Source organism: Dendrobium catenatum, unplaced genomic scaffold (genome assembly GCF_001605985.2).
Source record: "Dendrobium catenatum unplaced genomic scaffold, ASM160598v2 original_scaffold_158855, whole genome shotgun sequence".
NCBI lineage: Eukaryota > Viridiplantae > Streptophyta > Magnoliopsida > Asparagales > Orchidaceae > Dendrobium > Dendrobium catenatum.
In genome coordinates this window covers 76,326-94,392 of record NW_021477281.1, presented here as the reverse complement: position 1 = coordinate 94,392, position 18,067 = coordinate 76,326, and the positions used below count along the sequence as shown (strand labels likewise).

The following is an 18,067-nucleotide window of genomic DNA, read 5'->3' as shown; positions in this document are numbered from 1 at the left end:
TTAATATTGTTGCCTAAACTCAAGCAATGACATGAATTAGGACTGAATTTGGTTGGAACATCAAATGAACTAAGTGAGAACTTGAATTAAAACTTGACTACAAAACTTGGACATAAGCTTTGAACTTGATTCATACATTATGTGAACTTGATTGAACTCAAACTAAGCAAAGAACATAAACTTGGTGACAAGGAATTCACTTGGATTTGAACTCAACTTGAATATAACAAAAAAATGAATATTCAATAAGGACCTTCAATGCTAATACTAATTAAAAGTTTCAAGTCATTCAAATCTCATACAAGCAGGCAAGTACTCACGTGTAAGAAATCCCTAACTTGTCACTCGTGAACAATGAAATAAAGGTGATTTGTAAATAATCACATCAAACCTTTATGAATTATTGATGCTAATGAGCTTAGTGAGACACCAATAAATATGAGTGAAAAAGTTGGACATGTCTCAGCTACGAACGAAGAAAGTAAAGTGATAGAAAATACTACTTGATTGCCAATGTTTATCCAAAGTTCTCTTTAATGAATATCATTGTGATGTCGATCGCCATTGATACTATAAGACCCTTAAATTATCCATGAGCTAGATTCAAACTATTTATATTTGCAAAATGAATGGAGTTAATTGAAACAGATGATACACGAAGAATGATATCTATTCACAAGTCAAGGTTAATTGGAAAGTGCAATGATATGATTGCAATCAAAACATGAAACTTCAATGAGATATCAATGGGTCATCACATCGATTGGAATAAAAATGTTATCAAGCAGATTTACTACACAAGATTTGAATCATCTTTACAAAACAATGGAAGATTTATATTGGTCAACATGGCTCATCCACAATTAACAATCAATAGTGGTTGTAGAGAATGTGATGAACTACTTGCAGACAATAATAGTTTGCATACAATAAGTGTAATAATTTCCCAACACTTGACAATCAATTAGCTTGCAAGCAAAGATGGAAGATATATGGCAGATGTAGACTCTCACGAGTTGTCATAGAAGACTTGCTATGCATATCACAAGTGAGATACAAAAGAAATATATTAAATGTAGGATCCAAGTCACTATAAGAGGTTTGTCATGCATAAAGGTACCCACCTATGGGTGAAAAAAAATATCATCTGGTAAATGCTAAGGACATCCTTGCAGTCAATAAGAATTCAATATAAACAGATACACTAAACCCTCTACAAGTGAGGACATAAGATCTACAATACATACAATATCTCTACTAATACAAATATATGCACAACATGCCATATATGGGTAGATGCAGAACGATTTCAGTAAATGCACTATCCTATAGTTAATTATAGTCTGTGAATGAATACATCTACCTACAACAACAGTGAATGTATTTTAAGGACTAAAACCTCATCGAAATGCATAAAGAATGCAGCAAATGCAAGATCCTATGAGCTTCTAAAAAATTTTGAGATTAGCTAGTACACTACCATGTATTTGCATAAATCATGCAAGTAGTGCACGACAATCTACTTATATAATGCAGCAAACAACTTAATCTATAAGCTTCTACAACATGCCACCGGATCCACAACATTCAAGCAAGCAGAAAGGTGTTTCTAAATATTTTTATAATGTCCCCGCACATGCACCATAGTATGTATGCACATATGTACACAAAGGGGTAAATACAATCACGACCCGCATGAGCCCCGGCGAGCGTGTTATAAGTATACACATAACGTCTAGGGATGCTGCATGGGTGCATAAAGTTGAACCCGATCCTCCTAAGTGGATAAATAGGAGTCGACAATGCTCAACAAATAATTATAAAATTCCCCCAAACACCCGTATAGGCCACAACGAGCGTGTTATTAGTTCACACGTGACATCTAGGGATGCTGCGCGGGTTATTAAATTTCAATATGGTCCTCCTAAGCAGGTAAATAGGAGTTGACAAGGTCTAATAAATAATTATAAAATATCCCCAAACACCTGCATGGGCCCCAGCAAGCATGCTATTAGTACACACATGATGTATAGAAATGTTGTGCGGGTTAATAGGTGAATTCAAGTTCAAACTCGATCCATCTAAGCGGATTAATAGGAGTCGATAGTGTTCGAACCATCAAATAAATATACGATTTTGGCGACCGATATATCTATTTTAATATATTCATATTAGGCCTTCAAGGCCTATAATAAAAAAAATTCACTAATAAAGGCACAAAGCCTATGAGAAACACATCCTCGACCAACAGCTTAGTCGAGTTGACAAGGTTCAGTCCATAAATGGAAATGACCCCTTATACCTAAATGGTGGCCGTATTGAATGTAGATCTCAAATGGAGGGGTTAACTACGAATACTTTCAAATGCCATCCTCAAAATCCAAAAATCCAAAAATATTTAAAATTGAAATAAACCCATCATCATTTAAAGTAAAATACATTCACCATCCACAATAGTTTTTCATGGTGGACAAATTAAAATTTACTTCATCTAACATAAAGCTAATGCCTAGTAAAAAATATCACTAGGATACATTTTAAAATAATCTCCTGCCAATACGAACATGGTACGTGTCCTCTAATCGATAGTTTTGCCACCAAATGGCACCGTAGGATAAACGATTATGACCCGTGACCCTCTGAACTGAGTGGTTTTATCGCCAAATGGCACCATGAAATACTTGTTATGGCCAAAGCAGTACGTTCCTTACTGGCATCAAATCCTTGAGATAAGAATCAATAGGATATAATCGTTAGGGCACAAAGCCCTCTGTTAGCTAAGGTGGATTCAAATTTGTCCCCTTAGACAAATATTCACCCCAGGTCTACAAGGTCCCCTTGGACGAAGCAACCTATGGCTACCAACAAGGATTCTTCTGTCAGGTTGGGTCGACTACCTTCTTTGACTAAGTAGACTAGGGACCACGATGGCCTGGGATGACAAAACCATGGGATCTTGATCGGGTTCATCATCCATTCCCCCACCATCCGCTTTAAGTGCAAGATGGTGAAAAGTTTTAATTTTAAATATCAAACCTTTCAATCATCCTATGCTCATTGCTGCTACTATACACCTGATACAACGTATCTATGGATATAATGTATCTGATTGACGACTAGCCTTAATAGAAAGTTCTCTCTCGTTATTGGGAGGGATAATTAACTACAGGGGCTTGCGCCTATAGGAAACCAGAACTCAGATCATAAAGTCCTCATAAAATGAGGGCGAAATCTTTGCATAGTGTCTTATCTACAAATTCATCTTCCTTCTAAAATTTACCTCGGAACTTAATCTGTTAAAACTCCCCCGAAGAAAGAAAAATAGAAGTCTGGCGAAGTACGGGGCTAAATTTTCGAAGCCCTCACCTTTCACGATCTGAAATGATATAACTTGTTTAGTATACAAGTTATGTTATAATAGGTTGTGACAAACATCACTTACTTATAGTTTTGAAAGCACTTCACCTTGCCTTCATCTAAACCCATGGTAGACTTGGTCGCTATAAGAATAAACAAAATTATAACAAATGCCACCAATTCAACAATCATACCCATAACAAGCCCTTCAATGGGGTCTCACCACACTCGCATCACAGTCAGAGGGACATCATCAAAACTAAAGGAGTGAAATACTATCCCTATGGTCCCACCAATCCAGTATCTTACTTGCCAGCATCTTCCTTGCCTCATTAGGAAAGAGTGGAACAGTTTCATTTGCCCTTGGGCTAATAAACCCACTTACATTTATAGCCATCTTCTTTTTCTTAATCGTGGGAGAAGATAGCTTCATCACCTTATTTTCTTTTAGTTTGTGTTTGCTTTTGATAACCTTCGTCAACCTCTTAAGGCTTAACTTAGCCAACTTAGCAGAGTCAAAATCGTCCATCCTAAGCAAGTTAGAATTACTTAAGGAAGAAATAAATGTAGCAACCTTTCACCCTCAATCCACTATTTATATATACAAAAGGCTACAAATGTTATAAGGCAATAACTTCTACTTACTCTCCTTTTAATTTATTTATTGATAACATTAATCGCTTATCTTTAACACATTTGTTCTTTTCGCAACTTGTTATTTAAAGGGTCCAGTGAATCATGAGACTAAATGTATATTCATGCATGCTCATATAGGTAATGCACAAGTATTTAACACATCCTCAAAGGGAACTCGCCTCAAATGATCACATCTCTTAAGAGGAGACCTTCCCACAAGGAAAGGAAGCCCGTTAATAAGCTAGACAACACTATCTTACAAAATATGGCTATCCTCATAGGAAGACTCAATTAAATTGGTTACACTACATAATCATCCTATATAGCAAATTCCCAAAAAGCATATCATCTAGGATGGTTAAAAAATCTCACTAATCCCAATAGAAGTTTATTTGCATGCACTCTCCATTGACAAAGCTATTTGGTGGCTACCAACATCATCAATCCAGCTACATGAAACTCACATAACTCAAAAGTTGCAATAAAGATCCCCCACATCAAATCAAAAGTTGCAATAAAGATCCCCCACATCAAACAATCATCGACCTATAGTCTTTGTCCAATAGGTAAACTCATCCCATTTAAATTTAGAGATCGCCCATATGAACTAGCTCTGAGACCAAGAGTAACATTATAGGCAAAGATACTAATGGGGGCCCACCAATTGGCTATGCCATGTCTCCATGACATCCTATAATGTCTCACATCATTTGTTGTACTTTACATTATTTTTAGTTTCTTAGGTGTATCCTTTTGTATAGCCCTCAAAACTCTATAAATAAGTGGTAAAGATTATTTGAAATTTTTTAAAATCTTTTGGCTCTTTTTAAATTTGTTTAGCACTTAAAGACCTAAGACTCTTACTACGTGGTTTCTATATTGCTCTGAAATAAGACCCACAATATTCTCTCCCTCCGTATGTGTGTATATATATATATAACCCTCTAGAACCCCTAAGTTTCCATCTCAAGATGACTTGCTAGCATGATCAAGTATCGCCCATGGATAAAATTAGATCCAACATATTAACTAATGAAAATAAAAGATACCAGAACATGAATATCCATGCAATAAAATGTAATGTCCTAAAATCACAAATTTAACATGCCACTATAAAATTTATTAGTTGATTTCATCAAAAAGTGCAACAGAAACAAGAAAAAAAAAACCAAAAAATACAAAGAGCTGTAGAACAAAAACAGAACCACACCCCCCCCCCCCAAAAAAAAAAAAAAAAAAATAAAAAGGAAAAAAAAAAAAAAAGATTAAAAGCTTTTGCCCCTTTGTTTTTCTTGTCCTAACTATTTTATTTTCAGTGCATGAGCTATTGTCAAGAATTCCCTCATTAAGGGTTAAGCAGAAGGGAGAGCCCAACCTTGGAGCTATTCTCAATTGCCTTTGTGTCTACCTCAGCAGTGAGAGTTATTAAAGATTTAGGTCTCCACTGGTTCTTGATGAGTGCATTGGCCTTGCCAAAGTTGTTAACTCGAGCTTTGATTGTTTTCAGAGGTTCCAGTGAGTTTTGGGCCCCAAAGGTAAGTGTGTTCTCATTGTTGGGGAAATTGTGGGTCAGCTCAGCCCCAACTACAATGTTTGTGAGTGGGTTCACAAGTTGGTAATATGATGCACTCAGAAAATCTCCTTGGTTGTAACTATGAATAGAAAATATTTTATTGCTTTCATAAGAGAAAAATATCATAATAAAACTTTGGTTAAAATAGGAGAGCTAAAAATTACTCACAGATGCAATGAAGCAATGAGGTCGGCATTGGTGATGCTAAGAGCAAGATTGTACTTGGTTAATTCTCCAATAGTTGTATCCAGTAATAGATCAGCACCAACAGCAATTTTATTGGTACCGATCACTTCAGAAAAGTTTATGATGAGATTGGCAGTCAATTCAATACTGGTAGTAAAACATGCAATTTCATGAAGTGCTGCACCTCAACCTAAGGATGAAGTAAAGGTAGGTAAAAAAAACAATTAAAAAAAAACTTTTCAAGGATAAAGCAAAGGTAAAAAATTTGAAGAGACGGACTCACAAATTTTATCAAAATGATTTTGAAGGCAAAAAGAGCAACTTCAAAATTTACCTTGCAAGGCCTTTTGTCTGGAAGAACACAACTGAGTGTTGTTTTTAACTTAGGTATTCCAAGGTTGTCAATGGTAAATGTGGTTAAAACCTACAAAAGGAGACAATAAGGTTATTCTTTAGCTCATCTATGATACCAAAAAGGAAAGAAAATATTTTAGAAAAGCCCATTATGTTAACAAGAATAATTGAAATGTATTGTGCTATAGCGAATCTGCTATTACTGTCACACCAAATATAATATAGCATGCACAATTAAACCACTAAAAAAATCAACAACAACAAAGAACTTTCTTACATTGGATTCTGAATTCGCTATCACATCAACAGTAACATTCTTGTTCTTCAGCTGTGATGGATCTCAACCGAAAGGAAACTATTTTTCTTTGTACCTGAAGTAACGATGGCCTGCAACAAGAAAAAATAGGGGAAAAGGTTGTAGGATCACATGCCATGCTTCTCTTCTCCTCCACCTCCTGTCCCCTTCCCTTCACAACCTAATATCTACAAAGTCCTTTCAACAAAAGTTTTTTGGCTCCATGACCCAACACCAAACACTTCAAATATGGACTCCTCATTTTTTGACAACAGTTCTTTACCACCCCTTTATAATCCCTCATTTTTTGACAACAGTTTTTTGGCTCCTGTCCCCTTCCCTCTTTACCACCTCCTTCAGTGCTAGCTTGGCAAGGCTTACAGATAAGATGGTCCTATCAGAATCCCCCAACGAGGAAAACCTAATTAATTCATAGATTTTGAAAGGAGACTTTCCTCTTCCCTATGATGAAAATGACTCATATCTTTTGACTGATGAAGTATTTGAGGGGAGTATAGAATGGCAATTGACATTTATTGGTTATGTACTGGGCAAAAGACAAAACTATGGCTTTTTCTAATAGCACCAATGAAGTTTTAGAAGATAAAGGTATACTTGAGCAAAGAACGTATATTGGGATTTTTTTTTGTTTAAGTTTTCTGGTGTGGAAGATTATGAAATGTTTTAAAACGGTGGGCTCTATACATTTCCTCTTTGGAAAACCCTTTCTATTCAATAAGTGGATTTGGGATTTCAAGCCTTTTAAAGATGACATAGCTGCATACATTTTTGGATTAACTTCCCTCATCTTCCCCTTTCTTATTGGAATTAGGAGGGATTGTTTAAGTTGGCTAGCAAAATCGATGTTTTGTTAATAGAAGATAACATAACTCTCTAGACTAACTTTCATGAGATTATAGGTACAGATTAATTGCTCCACGCCTTTGTCCAATTCTATTACTACTAACTTGAAAGGATTGAAATTTTATCAAGATATTATTTATGACTGGAAATCCACTTCTTGCAAAAATACATGCATTTATGAATGATGACTCTTCATGCCTTAAAAATACCCTTACTCATAATCTTCCTGGGGGTAGGAGCATGTTCAAAAGCAATGGCCATCGTCCACTAAAGAAATCTAGGTGTCCAATTAAAATCCATTCCACGTTCACTGCTAATCAAGAACACAACCCCTCAGCCTCTTTGTTTGATCAACAGAACTTGCGAATGCCTACTATACAAAAAGCTATTTTTGGCTTCTCCATCTTATGGCCATAATCCAACCCACTTGATAGATTTAGATACCCCTCCTCCTTCACCTTCACAACCTCCTCTTGAATCCCATGCATCAAATCCTAATATTCTCTCATTACATTACCCATCATCATGAAGATACTAAATCGATCATTCAAAATTCTTTTATGCTAGATAAGATCACCAATTCAAACCCTAAACATATCACTTCTGAAGCAGCTTCTTCTATAGCCTTAAAAACATAAACTCATTTTGTCCATTATGTATAGCTCTTGCACTGGATCTTGGAATGTAATAGGGTTCCAAGCAGCAGGGCATTACTGAACTACCGAAGGTTTGTCCAGTAAAATGATCAAGATTTAATTGACTTTAAAAAAACAAAAATCAATCCTGATCTTCTTGCATACCATTTATTTTTTAGGAGATTTTCCAAAATGAGCAAAGCTCTAACAATTTTCATAGTTTCCTAACAAGGAAAAACAGATTAATCCGCTTAAGATTACTTTTAATCGAAATCTGATTTTCTCTCAACTGATCCATGGGAAACTGATCATCTCTATCAATCGAACTTGTTATTCCATTTTTTCCTATGCTATCAATGATGGTTTGGTTAGAAGGGATATTTTATCCTTTTTATCAAATATTTCTTCCTCTGTAAAATCCAATTGGTTTGTGCTCGGAGACTTTAATTGTATTCAGTTTGAAAAAAAAAGAGGCATTCCCACTCCTAAAAGGATAATGATTTCAATGAATGCTTGTTTGACTCTAACCTTTTGGATCTTGCCTATAAGGGTCTTGCATATACGTAGTCTAATAATGAAGATGATTATCTCATCAAATCAAAGATGATGATTTCAATAAATGTTGTCTTTGCAATACCATATAGCTAGAAAATTTCCCTTCCTCATACTATAAGGTATTTCACCCAATGTCTTCAGATCACCTACCATTAATTTTTTAGTTGGATATGTTTGCAAAGAGAATCACATGTTTCTATACAAAAACTAATATTATTCTTACTATAACAATACTATGTTGATAGTTTGGGCTTGCTTTGTTTATGGAGACATGATTTATGCCCTCTATAAAAGCTTAGGTCTATTAGACTTTTTTCTTAAAGGCTCTTCTTGGAATAATGATAAAATTTTAGGGCAAGAAATAGCAAACTTTAATCTTTAAAAAAAAACACATCTCTCAATAGGATTGAGACTATTCTAACAAAACTCTAGTTGCAATGAACACTTTTATAAATGAAAAGTACTCTTTCAATCTCCTGTCAGACTCAATGGATAAAACAACACGATCAGGTGGCATGGTTGAGTAAGGGAGAGGATGACATCTAATTCCATTATAATTCAATTAAGGAGGGGTGAATTCTAATAGGATTCAGATACTCTATCCTTGATGCGGTCATTTCCTTCCCTTTTGATATTACTCGCTAGTAAAGGGTCTTGATAAGACCAACAATATGTAAAGGAGAAAAGAAGCTTATGAGATATGCAGATTCAAACTAACTGCTTGGATCATCTTGCCAAGCAGTCGCTGCCACCTCCTTTTCCGGAATAAACTTGCACTCTCTTTCACTCTTTCTTCACCTCTCTTTAACCCCTTTTTTATTTCTCATTATGTTCCTTCTCACTTTTTCTCTAATTCTCTCTCTCTCTCTCCCTAATTCTCTCTCTCTCTCTCTCTCCCTAATTCTCTCCTTCTCTCTCGTCCTCTTCTTTTTCCTTCTATTTCTCTCTTCCGCTCTATAATTCTCCCTTCTCTCACCCTCTTTTTCTCTATAATTCTCTTTCCTTCTTTCTCACTCCCTCTCCTATCTTTCTCCATGTAAATCTCACTCTTCATCTCTAATTATCTCTCTTTTCCTACATAATTCTCTCTTTATTTCTGTCTCTTTCATCTCTCCTCTATTTCTCTTTGATTTTGCTCTCTTTCTCTCTCTAATTTTTTTGTCTCTCTCCTCTCACCTTCCCTTTCTCTATTTTCCCTCCACTTTGTCTCTCTAACTCTCTATGCTCTCTATTTTTCTCCAATTCTCTCTCTTTTCCTCTCTTATTCAATCTCTAATTTTCTTCCCTCTCACTTTCTTTATAATTCTATCTCTCCTTATTTCTCTTTCTCTCTCTTTCCCTCTTTTCTCTCTAATTCTCTCCTCTTTTTCTCTCTAATTTTCTCTCTCTTCTCTCTCTTATTTCGCAGTATCTCTTTCTCACTTTCTTTCTCTAAACAAAGAGATAAAAAAGAACTAAAAGAGGGAAAAAAACAAACAAAGAAAAAAAAGTGATGAGTACTCACCTAGTTAACTCACTAAATTAGTTGTCATCTAATTGACGACATTTCGTATGCTAGTTATAATATAAAGCAAGCTCACACTTTCATACAATAACTTAACCTTGTCTTAATTAACATGGCTGGAAAATCTTACATGCTTGCATATTCCTCATTGAACTAACCCATGTGGCCTTTCTTACTACATGCATCATTCTTAAAGTGGCAAGAAAATTTTCTTTGCAAATTTTTTTATGCACCTACATTGAGCATATATTCCTTTCTTGCCATGTTGGGAGTAGAAGGCAAGGTTATTTTGTTCAGACAACCATATAAAATTCCTTAGCATTGTCAATGGGTCAAACATTCCCCAAAGTACGCCCCCACATGGGGTTGATAGGAGAATGTTGTTGAAATTTTCATCGATAGGACTCAAAAGAAAATGAACTCAAATGACTTTCTAGAACTAAAAATTATGATTAAAATGATGAAAAATATGAAATTACAAAATAAGACAAAATGAACACCAAAAATTGTTTTAAGCTCAAATCTAAGAAAAATAAAAATATTATGAAAAATTATAAAATTCAAGATATTTGATTTATTTATCATAGCTTAGAGCAAAAATTTATACATTCTCCAGCACAATTTATCAAGGGTGATAAATATAAGATTAATCAAACCTCACAAAGAACCAATGTCATATCAAGAGTAGTGCTATGATCACTATAAAGAGATCTCTCGCTAATAAAAACGTGACATGTGCCTTCTAACTTGGTAATTTTTCTACTAAATTGCACCACTAAATGACAGATTTACCCAAGGCCTTCTAACCAAGATGTTATGACCTTACCCAAAAAGTTCTCCAACTCCAACACCTTGTGTTATGAACCATAAAATGCACTTAATAGGACATAAAACCTTCTATTAGCTAAGGTCGGCTTTATATTATCTCCTTAGATAAGCATTCACTCTAGGTCTAAAAAATCTCCTTGAACGATGCAACCCATTGCTGCCAATGATGATCTTTCAATCAGGTGGAGTTGACTACATTTGATAACTCAGTAGAATTAGGATCATGATAGATCCTGATGACAGAACCTTAGGATTTTGATTGAATTCATCATCATTCTTCCTACCATCCACTTTAAGCAAAAGATCAGTATATTTTATTCAACTCTAATATCAAGATGACTATCACTATACATTAAGCACTTAACACCTAACAATTAGCCTTAACCAAAAATTCTTTCATCACTATATGAGATAATAACCCAATGATTCTTAAGCCTATGAAAAACAAAGAACCATATCATAAATTCCTAATAAATGAGGGCAAAATTTTTAGGCAACGTGTTATCTGCAATTTAATTTGCCTTCTAAAAATTTGATCAAAACAATGAACTTTTAGAAAAGTTGGATGTGATGTTTTGGAGCCTACAAGCAGTTATTCCATTAATCATCCACCATGCTAAATTTTCTTTATTAAGGATAACAATACTGCAAATAATATTGTTCTAGCCCATGCACTCACTTTCAACCATGATGAGTTCTTCGTGCAAAATTAGGTATTACAAAGACTTCAATAATGCAAATGGAGCTACCATCCTTTCTAGACTTCTTCAAAAGGTTATCCCTAATCAACTTGTCATCGTGATTATTACTTGTATTGAAAATGTACCCTTTCCATTGTGCTAAATGGTGTGATCAAAGGTTACTTTCCTTCATCAATGGCCTCAAAAAAGGTTGCCCCATATCTTCATTTTTGTTTCTTATAGCCATGGATATTTTCTCTTCTCTTCAAGATTTTAAGTGGCCAATGGTCATTTTCATTCTATGGTTAATTGAAAAGTAACTATAGCTCACATAATACATAAAGATGATCTTTTGGTTGTTAGCCATGCCAAACCTTCCACTTTTGGTCCTAAGAAGTACATTGTTCTTATTTAGTTCGCTTCACATAAATCTCTTTAAATCTAAAGTTTCTTTCTCTAAACCAATTTGAAATATTGATAACCTTTTAAGCATTGTTGTCCTTAATGTTAGTATCCTAACATTCACTTACTTGGGCATCCCCATTATTACAATAAAAAACAAAAGTTAAGAACTGACACTCTCTTCTTTACAGAATCAAGGGTTGGCTTGCGAATTGAAAACATAATGTCTTTCATTAACAGTGAGATTTCAATTAATACACTATTCCTTCTATGCTGCCATTTCCTGTCGGCTTTTATCAATTGCTCTACCTATGTGTTCTTATATTTTCACTCCCCTACCATTTTATCAAATTGGTGCTTAAGAAATAATAAAGGTTGGAGTAGCTCTAATGGAAAATAAGATTAGAGAGTGTCGTATTAGATGGTTTGGTCACATAAAATGTTATTCTTCTGATGACCCAATTAGGAGAATAGATGTATTAGATTTGACATATGTTAAAAAAGGTAGAGGTAGACCTAAAAGGACATAGTTAGAAAATATTGGAAATGACTTTTTTTTATTAGATTTAAATGAGAATTTGACTCTTAATAAGATGCAATGGAGAAAAAGGATAAATGTAGTCGACCCCACATAGTGGATAAAAATTTGATGTTATTGTTGTTGGTGGTGGTGCTTAGAAAATTATGGGTCTCTGTGAGGGAGATTTGCTCGGTATGTCTACCATTTTTGGTAGGATTTGATGTTTCTGGCTCCTATTATTAGAATATGGTTATCCTTCAAAGTTTAAAATGGTTTTAATTTTTTTCTTTATTACGAACCATGAATTGGAGGAGCTTCATTTTTCAAATGTTATGTGTTCAGTATTTTAACATCTTTAACTTATGTGACAATATTCTTTTATGTTCCATTTTTTAGGAGGCAAATGGGAAGCTTCCTTTCGCTTGTCTTTTCAACATTTTATGCTGCAACTCTATAGCACAAAATATGGCATAGGCTGATGCAAAAATAATTAAAACATAACATATAGTTGCTGCAATTAAGATGGCACAATTTCCATCACCACCCCTACACACATAGCCTAATTGTTTGGATCAGCCTATGCTGAGATAGGATGCTACACAGAAGAGCAAATGAAGAAGAGAAATAAAACAATTATGAATATTAATTAAATTAAACTAGATTGAAATCAATTCCATAATTTGGTTTATTACAAGTACAATCTGCAATCAATCAATATCTTTAAGAAACTGCCCATACAAATTTAAAAAGATTTAATTCAATCAATCTTCAATCATCCAAGCAAAGAATTTATTGAAAAGAAAATAGTGGGACTGCCCAAGGTTTTAAAGAAGCTTATTCAAAACAGTGGCAAACTAGATAAATTAGCTAGATAAAAATTAAATGAAAACTTAAGAGCATTAATAAAAGAGAAGCACAATTATAAAAGCATCAAAAGAAAGAGAGAGAGAGAGAGAGAGAGAGAGAGATAGAGAGAAAGAGAGAGAGAGAGAGAGAGAGAGAGAGAGAGAGAACTCATGAACTAGGTATATAATTAATATAATTAAAATTAATGAATAACTGAAAAGATTTTGAAAAAGAAATGCTCACACGATATATTACTAAAACAAAACCGTTCACAAGAACCCCAAAAAATAATTAGAGACGCATAATCGCCAAGCTGCCAGTCATTCAAACCATTTCACATAACAAATTGTACCCACATCTCTCATCCGATTTCGTCAAAAAACAAAACAAAATAAGTTTTAAAACAACATTCAGTCAATAACACCATAGGATGTACAGAAAAAACGCCAATAATACAAAATGAGCAGGACCAACGAACAATATCAAATAACTAATTCAAAACCTAACAAAAAAACTCACAACTCCATTTGCCGTGTGGGTTGTGACGGTGAACTTTTGACCCGTCTGGAAATCTCTGAAAAGAAGATCTACTGAGGGAAAAAAAGAAACAACGAAATATTTTAAAAATCGAGTAAGATATTTTAGAAAGAAAATTAAACAAAAGACAAAAGCAAGATTGCGACCTCTGGCCATCTCGCCGATGTCGGAGTAGAGACCTGGACCCATTATCTCACGACCAAGATCTCGAGCTCAATAGAGATAGAGAGAGAAAGAGGGGGAAGGAACAGACCGGAAATATTTATAGGAAGGACCGAAGCCAAAGATGAATAAAAAGAAATTGTGTAGCATTAAGTGCCGGGGATGACTTTTTAATTCTTTTTTTTATATTTTATTTATAATTATTTTTCTTAAAGCTATGTTAATTAGCAATAAAAAAGTCGTCCAAATAAAATCTTAATTTTAAATAATTGTAAAACAAACTTTTTTAAATTTTGGGGCAGAGCCCATATATTAAATTGAAAAGAAGGTTACAATGAACCACAAAAAACACCTATACTGAAAATACAAGTGTGGGTTAAGACTACCAACAAATAAAAAGCCAAAAGTGCCAAAAAAAGTAAGAGGAGATCAAAATAAAAAATAGGGCTAAGGAAAAAGGAACCGATATAGAGGCTTTTGATCATAGCAACATAAACTTAGAAGCCCAGAAGAGCAGCAAAAACCACCTCGGTTGCCAAAGGAAAAACCAAAAAATGTTCTGCAGGTTGCATCTAATGTCCATCCAAATGCAAAAGCTAATAGATCGATTGTCCAGGCCATGCAAGGCCAGGCGAAATGAAGTAACGGCTCCTCTCATCATCGCCCCAGACATTGAGAATCAGCAAAAAAATGGTGCTATAGAGAGAATCATGTAGGAAAAGTCGATTGCAGCTTGTCTATGTGATTCCATCTTCTCGTTTTTGCAGTAATAGCAAAAGAAACCTTATGAAAAATAGTGAGAGGCAAACTTTGTAAACCTCAAAATCGTCCATCATTTCTTTCCCTCCACAAAAAGTATACCACACATCAAATAACCAAAAACAAAAATACTTCTCAAACTGCTTTAATTGCTACAACCAATCAAAATATTCAAAAATCTTGAGTAGGGAAGGCCGAAAGAAGAAGCCTTCAAGATAAGGAAGAAGAGAGCTAATAACTTCAAAGGTAAAATCACAGTTAAACATAAGATGCAGATTGGTTTCATCATCCAACCAACAGAGGTGGCATATACTTTGGATGTCAATATTTCTCCTTCTTAAAACCTCAGCAGATTTTAGCCAAATTTATTCCAAGGGACAGTAGGAACATAAAAAAAAAGAGCTCTTTGAAAGTTTTGAAGCAAGGTTCCCCAACCCCCACCCAAGTAACACTATCAGTTGGGACATCCTGGAGGTTCATAGAGTGGATGAATTGTATAACATTGGGATGAAAGAAAGCAGGTAAATTGCAAATATCTGAATAAGTAAATTTTTACACGCTAACATAACCCGAAGTGGGAGGGTGAAACAGCTCTGAAAGAGCTATGCCGTTAAGCCAAGGATCCCAATACATGTCAAAATTGTAATTAGCACCATCAATTTTAAAGTTAATGTGTTGTTTGATACGACCAGCAGTTACACAGATAAATTTCCAGTACTTAGAGGCTTTAGAAGAAGGAGGTTTCCAAGGGGAAACATGATTACTTCTAAATCAGTTCGCAATTAACGAATTATGGCTAAGGAACCGCAAAATGAAATAGCAACCAAAACCAAAAGCGAGGGACTGAATATCTGGAATGTAGAGCCCATCAATAGAAGTTGGGAGATAGTTATTCTTCCACAAAATGAGGTGCAATTTCTTCTCTGCACTGAAACCATGAAAAAGGAATCTGAAACAAAGTTTATCTATGGATTTGCAGCAAGTTTTGGGAATAATCGCCCCTCTAATCCAATAAGCAATGGTGTTGGCGACTGTAAACTCCAAATATTGGATTCTACCTGCAAAAGATAAGAATTTTACTTTCTAACCAGCAAGTAGAGTAGAAAATTCTACTCAGTAGTGGTTGGAAGTGAGTATTGGAAAGTTTTTTGGAAGATATAGGGAGGCCCAAGTACTTGATAGAATGGTTTATCATGTTGAAGCCAATAAAGAGGGAAATGTCATTTGCATTATAAGTGTTCAGAGAGAAGATGATGGAGCACTTTTCCTTATTAATGAAAAGCCCAGAAGAAGCAGTAAAAAGGTCAAGTGTAACCTTAAGATTCATAGCATTTTTGACCTTAACTTCACTAAACACCAGAACATCATTCACATAGAGAAGATGACTCAAAGTGATACCACCACCAGAAATGTCTGAGAAATTGCTAACATCGAGGGTGGAAGAGAATGCATCCATGATAATGATAAAAAGTAGCGGGGAAAGAGGACAACCTTGGTGAAGACCGAATGTGGAGTTAAAATACCCTTCCAAAGCACCATCAATGCAGATAAAAAAAGGAATGTCCATAATGCAACCTTTGATCTAGGATATAAAATTTTGTTTGAAACCTTTTTCAAAATGTCTAGAGATGAGAAACTCACGTGAGAAATGGAAACCTTTTTCTTATGTCAAGCTTGGCACAAAAAAAAAACTTAATGTTCTTATGAACATTGAACTCTCTCAAAATTACATAAGCCAACACAATATTATCATATGCTAATCTTTTATGAATGAAACCCACTTGGTTTTTGTGAATAATAAAAGGCAACACCTCCTTCAATCTATTAGCCAAGATTTTGGCAATAATTTTGTAGAACACAATGCAAATGGAAATGGGACGGCAATAAGAAATATTTGAGGAAGTGGATGTTTGGGTATCAAGGAAATAGCAGTGGCTTTGGCACCTTTAGGGAGGTGGCCAATGGAAAAATAATTCCTAACCGCATTTCAGACATGAAAGCCAATAGTATCCCAAGAGGCCTTATAAAAATCAAAATTGATGCCGTCGGGCCCGAGGAAGAGAAAGGCAGATCAGCAAAAATAATAGCTCTAATTTCCTCATTAGACACCATAGCAGTAAGTTGATCAATGAGGTTAACAAGCAGCGTGGCACCAATGGGAGTAGTGAAAGTAGGAGGAAGGGTCAGTGCATGAGTATTGTAAAATTTTTTGATTTAACTAATAGCAACATTTGCAATATCCTTATGCTTAGTGAAAATACCATCAGCAGTAGCCAATTCCTTTATGTGATTAAAGTTGCTTCTAGCTTTAATTCTGGCATAAGGGAAACCTAAGTCGTCTTCCCCATTTGGAAGCCATTTAGCTTTTGCACGTTGGACAACCCAAGATGCCGAAGCATTATGAAAAAAATTGAGAGATTTGTTGATGTCTATGAGATCTGAATTGAGAATAGGATCAAGAGAATTTGCTTGAATAGATGTAAGCAAACAATTATGGTTACTTTCAAGAGCAGAAATGTTATCATGAATATAAGAAGAGCTAGCCCAATTTCTTTTTCTAAGAAGGGACTTCAAATATCTCAATTTACCATAAAAATTTGCAATAACACTACCATCAAAATGAGTGGACAATGCAAAAAAACATGCTCCCAAAAACCATCCATAGAACTCCAAAATTTTTTAAATTGGAATCTGCTAAAATTGGCCACCGCAGGATTAGAGTAAAGGACTAAACAAGAGTGATCAAAACAACCCAGAAAATTGACCTTGTAATAGGAAGAGGGGAAACAATCAAGCCAAGATTGATCGGCCAACATCCTATCAAGCTTAATGTGAATCAGGTCTTGAGGTCTTTGGTTATGCCAAGTGTAAAACAATCCAGTAGAACCAAGATCAAAAACCCATTGTCAGAGATCCAAGTATTCATTTCCCCCAACTGACTGAAATGAGGAGGAATACTCTTGATTTATCCTTCATCTCCTTATAACAGTTGAAGTCCCCTATAATGACCCAAGGGGAAGTGATACCATCAGCCAAAGTAGAGAGTTTTTTCCACAAAGCAATCCTATCTACCGAGGAGTTTGCAGCATAAACCATAGAAATTAAAAATGTAGTGGAAGAACCAGAATGAAAAAAGACCATGAATAAGCTGAGGAGAGACATGAGAAGGGTTGAAGGAAACCAAGCTGGGATTCCACTTCACCCAAATTTTAGCAGGAGAGGAGGAGCTGGAGTTATTGCAACTCAGTTAGTTAAGGAAATATTATGGTTCTTGATGAACCAAGGATCAGAGAAGTGTTGAGAGGAAATTTTTGCTTTAAGGATGCAAAGCAAGTCTATGCGATGGGAAGAGACCAGGTTTTTGTAAGCTAGAA

The 18,067-nt window shown here is 35.0% G+C and overlaps 1 pseudogene; it reads right to left on the bottom strand.

Annotated features, from left to right (window-relative positions):
* Nucleotides 1-5,338: 5,338 nt before the first annotated feature.
* On the bottom strand, nucleotides 5,339-13,970 carry LOC110103849 (annotated as a pseudogene).
* Nucleotides 13,971-18,067: the final 4,097 nt, after the last annotated feature.